Source organism: Podarcis muralis, chromosome 8, assembly GCF_964188315.1.
Source record: "Podarcis muralis chromosome 8, rPodMur119.hap1.1, whole genome shotgun sequence".
Lineage (NCBI taxonomy): Eukaryota > Metazoa > Chordata > Lepidosauria > Squamata > Lacertidae > Podarcis > Podarcis muralis.
The window spans coordinates 10,931,067-10,945,485 of record NC_135662.1 but is presented as its reverse complement, the minus strand read 5'-3'; the positions used below and the strand labels follow the sequence as shown (position 1 = coordinate 10,945,485).

The following is a 14,419-nucleotide window of genomic DNA, read 5'->3' as shown; positions in this document are numbered from 1 at the left end:
ATTTTGGATTTGGTGGTTTTTTCCAGGTAGGTGGTGGGATCTGTTTTTATAGGTTGGTAGGTAGGGTCTTGGAGTAGATTTGATAGTTTTGCTTGGTAGTCCGATGTGTTCATCACAACAGTGGCATTACCTTTGTCTGCTGGGAGAATGATTATGTTGTTGTCTTTCCTCAGGTTGGTGAGTGCTTTCTGTTCTTCTTTGTGTAAATTGCTTCTGGGTGGTTTGCTGGAGCAGAGGATGTTGGTGACTTCAAGTCTGATTTTATTGGCTTCATCTGGGTTGATTTTGGTTAGGCTAGCTTCGACTCCGCATATGATGTTTTCCATGGGGATGCGTCTCGGGGCGACTGCAAAGTTGAAACCTTTGGAGAGTACTTTGGTTTCAGTTGAGGTGAGGATCCTGTCTGATATGTTATGTACTGTTTGTTTCATGGGTTGTTGTGGAGGGTGGCTGGGCTTCTGGCGTTTCTCTAGTTTGTGGAGTTTGTTGGTATGTGTGTCTGTCTTATGTGAGGTCTCCGTTTCAGCTCTCCAGACGGCTAGTTGTTTGCATTTGTCCCAGAGTGCAGGGTGGATTTTGTTACAGAGTTTGAGGTGAAGAGTGAGCAGATCTTTGTTGGTTTGGTTTAGTAGGTATCTTTTCTTGTGTAGTTTACTTTCTTGTGTAGTAAATGTAGTACACCCATCTTCTCAGAAAAACTCTTCACAAAGTTCAAGAGGTCAAGACACAAAGGCTTTAGCAACTAATCCACACCTAATGACCCACCTAAGTGGTACTCAGGATATCACTCAAGAAATCACTCAAGATATCCCTCAAGCAATTAAGGAACAAAAGAAGAAAAGGCACACTAGCCTGGGAACTTCCTCTCTGCCCAGAACATTGGAGGCTATACACCATACCTCCTCTACAGTATTTATAGGAACTCAAACACTGAGATCCTGCTCTGTTCCAGTAACAAGAAGCCGAAAGCACCAGCCTGAAGATGACGAGTGAGACCTCGTCAAAACGTCGCCTAGACACCCCAACTTTTACACGGGAAGATACCCGAGGACACCAAAACCTGCATATATATATATATATACACAGTGGTACCTCTGGTTATGAACTTAATTCATTCCGGAGGTCCGTTCTTAACCTGAAACCATTCTTAACCTGAGGTACCACTTTAGCTAATGGGGCCTCCCGTTGCTGCTGCACGATTTCTGTTCTCATCCTGAGGTAAAGTTCTTAACCCGAGGTACTACTTCCAGGTTAGTGGAGTCTGTAACCCGAAGTGTTTGTAACCCGAGGTACCACTGTACACAATTCACTTAGATATTGAGGACTGAGGGACCAATATCCCTAGACCAGGGCTGGGAAATTTGTGGTCCACTCTGGTCATGCTGTCTGCAATATGGCATTTAGCTGGAGGGCCATCTTGGCCCCAGGACCGTGAGTGCCCGAGGCCATGGGTGCCATGCAGCATGCATAGCCCTGGCATCAAAATTTGTGGGTGCCCGGCCCCTTCATAGGGAATTTTGTGGGTGCTCAATCACCCAGGGCCCCAGGTTGGCACCTATGGCATCTAGCCACAATGATGTTCTTCTACCCATGCTGTTCTCAGGCAATGTGCGCCTCCGAATGCCAGTTGCTGGAAATCATGTGGATCTAAGCAGTGTCAGAACCTGCGTTCGACCGAGCGACTCCTCCGGTCCAGCCTTCGTTCTCTCCTCCAAAAATAATTAACGACCTGAGCCTCTGATAAGGCTCCAAGCACGTTCCCATTCAGCAGAGTTTCAAAGCAGCAAAAGTGATGAGATTCATGAGCTACATCGCTAAGAGTTTTATTTCTAGCTACGCAGACAGAAAAGAAATATCCTCTCTCTGTGAAAGCAGAGAGCAACTGAACAACAAAGGAACAGGAAACCAGTAACGTCACATCCGTCTCCCGTCTTCCGTGAGACTTCCAACAGTCTGGAATGTCTCTTGAATGCAAAAAGGAGTCTTGTGACTCCAAGGGCGCTGCACAGTGGCAAACAGAAACTAACAATCAGGACTAGGACTGAACAGCACCCAATTATTATCCCCCTCCCCAATGCATTGTGGGTGGGCAAGGAGGCACAATGTCACCTTCCTTGCATGCGCTAGAACGCCAACCGAACCGCTAAATGAGCAAAAAGAACTGTGATGTTGCAGTGCTCAAGATGCAAGTATGAATCAGCCTAGAGAGCCTCCCCTCCCCTCGTCCTGCAAAAGAAAAACAGTCTCCCTGAAGTATTGTCCGGATGCAAATACAGCATCAGATCATCTTCTTGGATCTGATTGCTGGAGATAACAGCAGGAGCTAGAAAATAATAAGTACAGTCACACAGGCAAGGAAAAGACAACCAGTTCATCTTTGGGGCTGTTGTTGTTGTTTTAATTAAGGAAGCCCAACTCTGTAGAAGAATCACATTAACCCCCTGCTGATATCCTCAGAAGAGACGGAAGACAAACAAAAATTCAGAACATAAGAAATGAAAGTCGGAAGATGCAACAGAGGCGAGACAATTGGCTTTTATGGGCTTGGAGCGTGCAGTATCTTTATGGAATATCATGGAGCTCATTCGTCCGCTGAAGACTTCTGCCAAACTCAAAGCTTGTGCATGCAGCAAAAGATTCAACTATGGAACTCGCTTCTGCAGGAGGCCACCAACTTGGAAGACTTAAAAAGAGGACTGAAAAAATTTATGTAGGATAAAGATAACAATGGCTACTAGTCAGGATGGCTCTGCTCAGTCTGAGACAGCAATGCTTCTGAATATCAGTTGCTGGAAACAGCAGAAGGGGAGAGTGATTCTGTGTTCGAGTCCTGCTTCTGGTTTCCCACAGGCATCTGGTTGGCCACTGTGAGGAAAGGAGGCTGGAGTAGATGGGCCATGGGTCTGATCCTGCAGGCTCCCTATATGTCTTTGCACATGCCCTGTAAGAGATGCTCTATTACTAACTTTTTTCCCCTGATACTATGGTTAATGGGACACGGGTGGCGCTGTGGGTTAAACCACAGAGCCTGGGACTTGCCGATCAGAAGGTCGGCGGTTCAAATCCCCACGATGGGGTGAGCTCCCATTGCTCTGTCCCAGCTCCTGCCAACCTAGCAGTTCGAAAGCACATCAAAGTGCAAGTAGATAAATAGGTACCACTCTGGCAGGAAGGTAAATGACATTTCCGTGCACTGCTCTGGTTTGCCAGAAGCAGCTTAGTCATGCTGGCCACATGACCCAGAAAAACTGTCTGCGGACAAACGCCGGCTCCCTCGGCCAGTAAAGAGAGATGAGCGCCGCAACCCCAGAGTCATTCGCGACTGGACTTAATGGTCAGGGGTCCCTTTACCTTTTTACTATGGTTAATCTTAACTGATTTCACGATGCATGCTGTATCCCTATTGTACGCAGCTTAGAAACTACAGCATTAAGCAAGAAATAAATTCAAAGAAATGAATACACTCCCAATCAGGTTGAGATGAGAAAGTGGATTGCTCCACTTCTGATACAGGTGACAGAATACCATTTTTGAATTCTCCCTGGGTTGTTGTTTCTTAAAATAACCCCCCCCCAACTCCCGACAGGCATAAAGGTAGCACATCAGTGGGGAAAACAGAAACTTGCTCCCTCCTCTTCTACTTGCCAGGAGCTACTGTTTTTTGGGGATTGTTTTTTCAAATCAGAGGAGCGTTCAAAAACATAATTCCCCCACCTGCAGTCTGAAGTGGAACTGTCCATCCTACTGTTTGTTTATTTACCATCATTTTCAGCCTAATTTAGAGGGGAAATTGGGGAAAGGAGTGAATAGTTTCATGTTGCCAAATGCCGTAGGCTACTAAGTCTCCAGCACTGAAGTTGGTTGAATAATATTTGTTAGATTTGGAAGGGCTAACAAAGGGCAGTTCAGGGATCTCTGGGGAGACTGATATGAGCCCTGGGCAATATTACTCGACAGCTCTGGCTTATAACTTTCCCTTGTGAAAGCAGCCCATGAAATTGAAGTGCTCACTGCACTGGAAAACCTCTTATTGCTTTTTTCCACCTGTGTGAAGGTCCCTAATTGAGGGCCTGCTTTGCCAGGCCAATGCCCGGAAATAGAATCTATTTTCAATGCTAGATGCAGCATTCCGTAGAACAAGGCTTCTGACAATGGCGGGATACTGGAGTGCGAAAAGGCTGCGCCTCTTATAACAATAGGGATGCGGGTGGCACTGTGGGTTAAACCACAGAGGCTAGGACTTGCCGATCAGAAGTTCGTGGTTCAAATCCCCACGACGTGGTGAGCTCCCGTTGCTCGGTCCCTGCTCCTGCCAACGTAGCAGTTCAAAAGCACGTTAAAGTGCAAGTAGATAAATAGGTACCACTCCAGCGGAAAGGTAAACGGCATTTCCGTGCGCTGCTCTGGTTTGCCAGAAGCGGCTTAGTCATGCTGGCCACATGACCCGGAAGCTGTACGCCGGCTCCCTTGATCAATAAAGCGAGATAAGCGCCGCAACCCCAGAGTCGGCCACAACTGGACCTAATGGTCAGGGGTCCAAGATGAGCGCTGCAACCCCAGAGTCAGCCACGACTGGACCTAATGGTCAGGGGTCCCTTTACCTTTACCTTATAACAATGCAAGATGGCTGCTGATCTGTTGTAACTCAGAACTGCTTTTGAAATTTGTGATGCAATAATATGACAAAGGACCCCTGGACGGTTAAGTCCAGTCAGAGGCAAATATGTGGTTGTGGTGCTCACCTCGCTTTTCAGGCCGAGGGAGCCGGTGTTCGTCCACAGACAGCTTTCTGGGTCATGTGGCCAGCAGGACTAAACTACTTCTGGTGCAACAGGAAACCGTGACGAGTGCCAGAGCGCACAGAAACGCCATTTACCTTCCCATCACAGTGATATCTATTTATCTACTTGCACTGGTGTGCTATCAAATTGCTAGGTTGGTAGGAGCTGGGATGGAGCAACAGGAGCTTACTCTATCGTGTATCAATAATTAATAATAATAATATATATATATTTATCGAGAAATGCCCAACAACATTTCAAAACTCTTGCTGTAGCATGGAAAAGTTTGGGGGGGAAAGATACAAAAAATAATCCAGAGGTCTAAGCAACTGGGAAATTATTTGACTGGCTGCAGCACTGGAGCAGAGGCTTGCTGAGTCCTTGACTGAAAGATCAATAAATCCAAGCCAGCTCAACTCTGATGGCAGTAATGCTCCTGCGACAAATCAGGCATATCAGGGAATCTCTCCAACAACGTAACTTGCCACAAAGGGCTGCCTCAAACCAACAGTAGCAGAGAGACTGGGAAAGCCAGCTGATTGGCCAGCAGCCAGCCAGCAGGAGCTCAACTGATATGTCAATGCCAATAATAATTTGGCTTTCCAGATACTTTGATGCTCTTAGATTACAGCCAATGTATCATCTTCTAAGAACATAAGATGAGAAGAGCTTGGCCAGGCCACCCCCAAAGGTCCTCCTGGTATATACTGTTTCCAAGAGTGGTCTGAAGCTCAACATCAAAAAAACTAAGATCATGGCCACTGGTCCCATCACCTCCTGGCAAATAGAAGGGGAAGAAATGGAGGCAGTGAGAGATTTTACTTTCTTGGGCTCCATGATCACTGCAGATGATGACAGCAGTCACAAAATTAAAAGACGCCTGCTTCTTGGGAGAAAAGCAATGACAAACCTAGACAGCATCTTAAAAAGTAGAGACATCACCTTGCCAACAAAGGTCAGTATAGTTAAAGCTATGGTTTTCCCAGTAGTGATGTATGGAAGTGAGAGCTGGACCATAAAGAAGGCTGATCACCGAAAAATTGATGCTTTTGAATTCTGGTGCTGGAGGAGACTCTTGAGAGTCCCATGGACTGCAAGAAGATCAAACCGATCCATTCTTAAGGAAATCAGCCCTGAGTGCTCACTAGAAGGACAGATCCTGAGGCTGAGGCTCCAAGACTTTGGCTACCTCATGAGAAGAGAAGACTCCCTGGAAAAGACCCTGATGTTGGGAAAGATGGAGGGCACAAGGAGAAGGGGACGACAGAGGATGAGATGGTTGGACAGTGTTCTCGAAGCTACCAGCATGAGTTTGACCAAACTGTGGGAGGCAGTGGAAGACAGGAGTGCCTGGCGTGCTCTGGTCATCATGGATCACTGCCTTGCCATGGCGAAGGGGCTTGAATAACTCAGAGAAGCTATGAACTATGCCGAGCAGGGCACCCAAGATGGACAGGTCATAGTGGAGAGTTTTGACCGAACGTGATCCACCTGGAGCAGGAACTAGCAAGCCACTCCAGTATCCCTGCCAAGAAAATTCCATGGACAAAGACTTCACCAGCATACTGGAGTCTAACTTTCACACAACAACGGCACACGGTCCTGGAAAGATGGTTGAAGGTGAAGGGGTGGCAGGTTGCAAAAAATGTGTTTGCTGGTCAAGAAGGAGAGGGGGAGAACCCATTAAATATAATTGTGCCACTGGTTATAGCAACTGGCCTCCGCAGAAGCAAGGAGAAGAAAATTAAAACCAGGAAATTGCAGGCTGCGCATCACGAACTAGATAGGTCATGGATGGTCTCTATCATTAGAAAGTTTTTTAAAAGAAAAATAAGTTAGACTAAGACTTTTCAGAAGGAAGAACAGGAAGGAACCATCAAGCCTAGATGACAAGATGTAATTAAGAGCGCATTGCTGTCTTTCTCCCCAGTTCCTGCGGTGACGTCATCCCTCTCCTCAGAGCTTGCAGGGCAGCAGCTGAAGAAGGTGCAAAAAAGGGTTTTCTTGTGTGTGTTACTTGTGGCTGATTAGCTGCTCTCCCTGTGCAAAGGTCAGAGGGGGCAGGGTTTCTGTTGAGGTAGGTGATTAGCTGTGGGAGGAGCTTATCATAGCTTGCAGGGCAGCGGCGCACGCCTAGCGGCGCGCGCAGTTTGATCCATCTTTTAGATTTAGGGGAGCTAGTCTCACACGTTTGTTGGCGGAGACCTAGGTTTTTTTTGGGGGGGGAGTTATTTGTCCTGTCTTCACGCTTTTTATGATGGAGGACCGCTGTAGTCACCCCCAACGACATGTTCTCAAGATGGAGGGTGAGGGAACAGCTGCAGTCGCCTGCGATTCCTGCGCAATGTTTGCCATCTTGCCAAAGGTTGCAGGCAGCTTTACTTGCAGCAATTGCATGTTGATTGCCCTCTTACAAGACAAAGTCCAGCAACTGGAGGAACGTGTAGCTACGCTCCAAAGAATTAGAGAGCTGGAGCTCTTCTTGGAAGCAACAGAGCACACCGTCTCCACCAAGGAGGAGACAGGGGACTCCCCTGAGAAGGAGGCTAGTTCACCAACACAGGAGCCAGATATATGGAGAAACGTGACTCAAAGAAGTAGGAGGCCCAGGGTTCGCTCTGATTGTTTAGAAATACACAATCGCTTTGAGGTCCTCTCCCCTAGCATGGAAGACAAAGAGCAGACTCCATTTGAGGATCTCTCCCTCATTACAGTCGATCAGGTATATGAAGACGAGCAGCAAAGTCAGTCCTCAGGGAATGTGCAGGCGACCTTGGAACGGACAGCTCACGGAAGAACCCCGACCAGACCTAAGAGGAGGCGTGTAGTGGTGATAGGGGATTCCCTACTGAGGGGAACAGAAGCAGTGATCTGTGGGCCTGACAAGATGTCTCGGGAAGTGTGCTGTCTCCCCGGGGCTAAGATCCAAGATGTAACTGAACGACTGCAAGGAATCATAAAACCCACTGACAAATACCCCTTCCTCTTGGTTCATGTGGGAACCAATGACACTGCAAGCAATAGCCTCCAGAGGATCAAAAGAGACTACGAGGCTCTGGGCAGGAAATTGAAGCAATTAAATGCACAAATTGTCATCTCATCTGTCCTCCCAGTTGAACGACGTGGCCCAGGGAGAGAGGGAAAAATAGTGGAAGTGAACAACTGGCTTCGCAAATGGTGTAAACAGGAACGGTTTGGAATTTTAAATCACGGACTGCAGTTTCTTAAAGATGGACTTCTGGCAAGCGATGGGCTGCACCTCACAACGGTTGGGAGGAATGTTTTTGCCAAAAATCTCAGAAACCTCATCAGGAGGGCTTTAAACTGACTAATGTGGGGGAGGGAGACAGTGCACCTGAAGGTAGGAGTCTATCAATTGATGAAGATGATCATCCAAATGTCATAGACCAAATGGAGCAAACAGCATATAGACCTAGTGGTGGGAGGAAAAAATCCTTAAATAAGAGACACGGGGGAATGATTAATGGACTTCAATGTCTGTACACTAATGCGCAAAGCATGGGAAATAAACAAGATGAGCTTGAGCTCTTGGTACAGCAAACTAAATATGACATAATAGGAATCACTGAAACCTGGTGGGATAAATCCCACGATTGGAATGTAATAATGGAGGGATACAATCTATTTCAAAGAAACAGACCAGACAAGAAAGGAGGAGGAGTGGCGTTATATGTCAGGGATGTGTATACCTGTGAAGAGATCCAAGATTTAGAACCTCAAAGCCAAAGTGAGAGCATTTGGGTCAAAATTAAGGGAGAGAAGAATAACAGAGACCTCATTGTGGGAGTTTACTATAGATCCCCAAGCCAAACGGAGGACATAGATGATGCCTTCCTGGAACAGATGGCCAAGCATGCAAAAGGAAGGGAGATAGTAGTAATGGGGGACTTCAATTACCCGGATATTTGTTGGATGTCAAACTCAGCCAAGAGCATAAGGTCAAACAGATTCCTCACTGGACTTGCAGACAACTTCATTGTCCAGAAAGTGGGAGAAGCAACAAGAGGAACAGCCATTTTAGATCTGGTCCTAACCAATGTTGATGACCTGGTTAGTGGGGTAGAAGTGGAAGGATCATTAGGCGCGAGTGATCATGCTCTTCTGCAGCGGATCATACAGCGGAAAGGAGCAGCCAAGCATACTAGGACTCAATTTCTTGACTTTAAGAAAGCCGACTTCATAAAACTTAGGGAAGTGCTGGGTGAGATCCCATGGACAGTAATACTAAAAGGAAAGGGAGTTCATGATGGCTGGGAGTTTGTTAAGAGGGAGATAGTAAAAGCACAACTTCAGGCAATACCAATGAGACGGAAACATGGAAGGTGCCTAAAGAAGCCAGGGTGGCTATCTAAAGAACTTTTAACTGAGTTAAGATTAAAAAAGGATGTGTACAAAAAATGGAAAAGGGGGGAAACCACCAAAGAGGAATTCAAACAAATAGCCAGCACGTGTAGACACAAAGTCAGAAAAGCTAAAGCACAGAATGAACTCAGGCTTGCTAGAGAGGTTAAAAGCAACAAAAAAGGCTTTTATGGGTATGTTCGTAGCAAAAGGAAGAACAAAGAAACAGTGGGGTCACTCAGAGGAGAAGATGGTGAAATGCAAACAGGGGACACAGAAAGGGCTGAACTCCTCAATGCCTTCTTTGCCTCAGTCTTCTCCGATAAAGAAAACAATGCCCGACCTGAAGAATTTGGAGCAAATGATTCAGCAGAGGAAACACAGCCCAGAATAACTAAGGAGATAGTACAAGAATACTTGGCTAGTTTAGATGTATTCAAGTCTCCAGGGCCAGATGAACTGCATCCAAGAGTATTAAAAGAACTGGCAGATGTGATCTCAGAACCACTGGCAGTCATCTTTGAGAATTCCTGGAGAACAGGCGAAGTCCCGGCAGACTGGAGGAGGGCAAATGTTGTCCCTATTTTCAAAAAGGGGGAAAGAGAGGACCCAAATAATTACCGCCCAGTCAGTCTGACATCAATACCAAGGAAGATTCTGGAGCAGATCATTAAGCAAACAGTCTGTGAGCACCTAGAAAGGAATGCTGTGATCACCAATAGTCAGCATGGATTTCTGAAAAATAAGTCATGTCAGACTAACCTGATCTCGTTTTTTGACAGAATTACAACCCTGGTAGATGAAGGGAACGCAGTGGATGTAGCCTACCTTGATTTCAGCAAGGCATTTGACAAGGTGCCCCATGATATTCTTGTAAAGAAGCTGGTAAAATGCGGACTTGACTATGCTACCACTCAGTGGATTTGTAACTGGCTGGCTGACCGAACCCAAAGGGTGCTCATCAATGGTTCCTCTTCATCCTGGAGAAGAGTGACTAGTGGGGTGCCACAGGGTTCTGTCTTGGGCCCAGTCTTATTCAACATCTTTATCAACGACTTGGATGATGGACTCAAGGGCATCCTGATCAAATTTGCAGATGACACCAAACTGGGAGGGGTGGCTAACACCCCAGAGGACAGGATCACACTTCAAAACGACCTTGACAGATTAGAGAACTGGGCCAAAACAAACAAAATGAATTTTAACAGGGAGAAATGTAAAGTATTGCACTTGGGCAAAAAAAATGAGAGGCACAAATACAAGATGGGTGACACCTGGCTTGAGAGCAGTACATGTGAAAAGGATCTAGGAGTCTTGGTTGACCACAAACTTGACATGAGCCAACAGTGTGACACGGCAGCTAAAAAAGCCAATGCAATTCTGGGCTGCATCAATAGGAGTATAGCATCTAGATCAAGGGAAGTAATAGTGCCACTGTATTCTGCTCTGGTCAGACCTCACCTGGAGTACTGTGTCCAGTTCTGGGCACCACAGTTCAAGAAGGACACTGACAAACTGGAACGTGTCCAGAGGAGGGCAACCAAAATGGTCAAAGGCCTGGAAACGATGCCTTATGAGGAACGGCTAAGGGAGCTGGGCATGTTTAGCCTGGAGAAGAGGAGGTTAAGGGGTGATATGATAGCCATGTTCAAATATATAAAAGGAAGTCACATAGAGGAGGGAGAAAGGTTGTTTTCTGCTGCTCCAGAGAAGCGGACACGGAGCAATGGATCCAAACTACAAGAAAGAAGATTCCACCTAAACATTAGGAAGAACTTCCTGACAGTAAGAGCTGTTCGACAGTGGAATTTGCTGCCAAGGAGTGGGGTGGAGTCTCCTTCTTTGGAGGTCTTTAAGCAGAGGCTTGACAACCATATGTCAGGAGTGCTCTGATGGTGTTTCCTGCTTGGCAGGGGGTTGGACTCGATGGCCCTTGTGGTCGCTTCCAACTCTATGATTCTATGAATAACTCTTCTCCAACCTGGTGCTCTCAAGATGTTTTGAACTGCAACTCCCATTACTGCTAGCCGGCAGAGCTGTGCAGCCACCAGAACATCTGGAAGGCATCAGGTTGGGGAATCCCCTGCATAAGCTCATGCAATAGTCGGTTCCTGTATTGCCTGCACATTGTGGATGCTGCTGATAATTGCCCCTGTGTCCCTCTAGTAATGTTCACAACAGGAAACATGGACAGGCCTGCAACTGAGAAGGGTCCAATATGCAGACAGGGACACAGGCATGCACAGAGTGCTCCCCTACCTGTGTGGGAATCCTGGACAATCAGGGATCCTGACTGGCAGAGCAGTGGTTTCTCCTCAATGCTGAACATGCACATTGTGAGCACATCTTGAGAGTATAAGAAGATCAGGCCAGTGGCCCATCTAGTCCAGCACCTTGTTCTCGCAGTGGTCAACCAGATGGGAAGCCTGAAAGCACAAGGGCACTATCCTCTCCTGTGGCTTCTAGCAGCTGGTCTTCAGAAGCATTAGTGTCTCCCTCTGTGCAGGCAGCCCTCATGGTTAGTAGTCATTGGGAGCCTTGTCCTCCACTGGTTTCATCATCTTCCAAAGCAGGCATGTCCAACAAGTTGGTTGTGATCTACTAGTCGATTGTGGGGTGTCCCTGGTCGATCTTGGTTGATCGTGTGATCCTGGTTGATGTCCACACAGTTTCCGGACTTCTAGGTGCAGTTCCCATACACCGGCTTTTGTTGCGCTATAGGGCAAAAGATCCCCTCCAGAGGGCAATAACCAGGGCCTTTTTTTAGCCGGAATTCACCGAAACTCAGTTCCAGCACCTCTCAGGTGGATGCCATTGCCATTATAAGAAAACATGGGAGGCGTTCATGGTGAGTTCCGACATCTCTTTTTCTCGAAAAATCACTGGCAATAATACAACAGCACTGGGAAGCATCACGGAATGACTAATGAAGCAGGATGATCCAGTATAAACCCACCACTCAAGCACTATTATTGCATCAATTCATAGAATCATAGAACTCTAGGGCTGGAAGGGACCACGAGGGTCATCTAGTCCAACCCCCTGAATGTTTGACATTTTTTTACGTTTTTATATCAGCCAGAAGCCTCACAAAGTGGCCCGGAGATGGGCGGGCTATAAATAATAAAATTATTATTGTTATTAATGAATGAATCTTTTGCCCTATGTGGGGCTCGAACCCATGACAAGGACAAAAAAAATTCCTTGCAGTAGCACCTTAAAGACCAACTAAGTTAGTTCTTGGTATGAGCTTTCGTGTGCATGCACACGAAAGCTCATACCAAGAACTAACTTAGTTGGTCTTTAAGGTGCTACTGCAAGGAATTTTTTTTGTTTTGACTATGGCAGACCAACACGGCTACCCATCTGTAACCATGACAAGGAGATTAAGAATCTCATGCTCTACCAAGCTGAGCTGCTACAATATTCAGTTATTGCAGAACACACACACACACACACACACACACACAACAGGAAGTGTCTGGTGGGGCCCTAAATGTTTCCAGGGTTCACAGATTGCTGACTGCTGTGACGAAGACATAAAACTGGGGAGGAGGGATGGAGCAGAGCCCCTGGAACCCTGAACTGCAGGGCTCCACACTGCAACAAAATGTTGCAAGTTTTATACCCCAAAAAACTCCAGTGACAGCACAGCACTCAGCTATCATATGCCTGACTGCCAAGTCCCCAGGAGCAGATTAGGTAATCACCCTCCTCAATATTTCATTAGCTGTAAATTTCTACTATTCCCTCTTGGTGTATTGAAATGTGCTGGGAATTGCAGTTTCGATATTATACCAGGGAAGGAAAAAAAGGTTGACCCGTTAAGTAAGCCATTTAGAGTATTTTATTACAAATCCCATAAAATGGGCTGGCAGGGGGGGGGAGAGAGAGAGAGAGAGAAATGTCCGCCCAGAAAAGACTCTCAGAGACTTTAAATCTCCGACATGGAACCATCTTTGAAATGCGCCCCTTTAAGAGACAAAGAGGTAAAACAAGAGTTATAATCAGATGCTGATATGTATCTGCGGGTTCAAAATGTAGCAATGTAACGGCCACAAGGAATCATTGGAGAACTGGGTAACCCTCTAATACCACAGTAGTGAGATGCACCCTCAGTTGCCCCCAGCATTCTGTGAAGCCCTGAGGCCATCAGGCATGGTTAGCCCGTTCAGTTGCATATCTTCCCTTTTTTAACGGGGCATACATGTTCTTGGTCTTGTCCCTTCAATCCGCCGGAGCCTGTCTTGCATTTAGGGGAAGAGTCCCTAACTCACCGAGGGTTTGAGACCCATCGGCTACCCTCACCTGGTGCCAGGCTTCGGGGAATCAAATCCCTCCCTTGGTGGCAGTAAATAAGCAGATCAAAAGAAAGGAACATTCTTACCAGTTAAAGGTAAAGGTACCCCTGACCATTAGGCCCAGTTGCAGACGGCTCTGGGGTTGCAGCGCTCATCTTGCTCTATAGGCCAAGGGAGCCGGTGTTTGTCAGCAGATAGCTTCCGGGTCATGTGGCCAGCATGACTAAGCCACTTCTGGCGAACCAGAGCAGTACACAGAAACAGCGTTTACCTTCCCGCCAGAGTGGTACCTATTTATCTACTTGCACTTTGACGTGCTTTCGAACTGCTAGGTTGGCAGGAGCTGGGACCAAGCAACGGGGGCTCACCCTGTCGCGGGGATTTGAACTGCCAACCTTCTGATCAGCAAGCCCTAGGCTCTGTGGTTTAGACCACAGCGCCACCCGCGTCCCTTACCAGTTAGTTTCTTTAATAATCACAGCCACAGATAAAGGAATGCATATCTCTCTAGAAATGGCATTGCTCCCAGTACATGTTCACCCCCTGCGTCCCCAATTAATCTATGTCACTCCTACGTTGGGTAATCTGATCTTGTTGCTACTGCACTTTCTGTTCTATCACTCTCAAATTCCGTCTAGTCCAGGGACGTCCAACTCTCAAGAGGCTGCGATCTACTCACAGTGTAAAAAAACTAGCAGTGATCTACCCATTGTCAGATGGATCAAAGTTGTTGGACTTTTTCTGGGAAGTCAAAGTTGTTCAGTGTTGTTGTTTTTTAGGAAGCAAATGAATGAAGGAAATGGAATATATGAATGAATGAAACTGAATGAGCATTGTGATATATACAGAACATAATCAAAAGTCGATTATATAAAACACAGTTTAGGGTCCTGAATCCACAATCAAATAGTGGACCTTAATCTGATGGTCAACTTTTTGGCTAGGAACCAAAAGTTGCTGAGCTTATTTGGGAAA

General features: G+C 46.6%; 1 protein-coding gene across 2 annotated transcripts in view; it reads right to left on the bottom strand.

The window, feature by feature from the left end:
* Positions 1–14,419, bottom strand: part of KCNQ3 (potassium voltage-gated channel subfamily Q member 3) — a 165,156-nt gene that overhangs the window by 60,864 nt on the left and 89,873 nt on the right. The gene's annotated exons all lie outside the window — the stretch shown is intronic.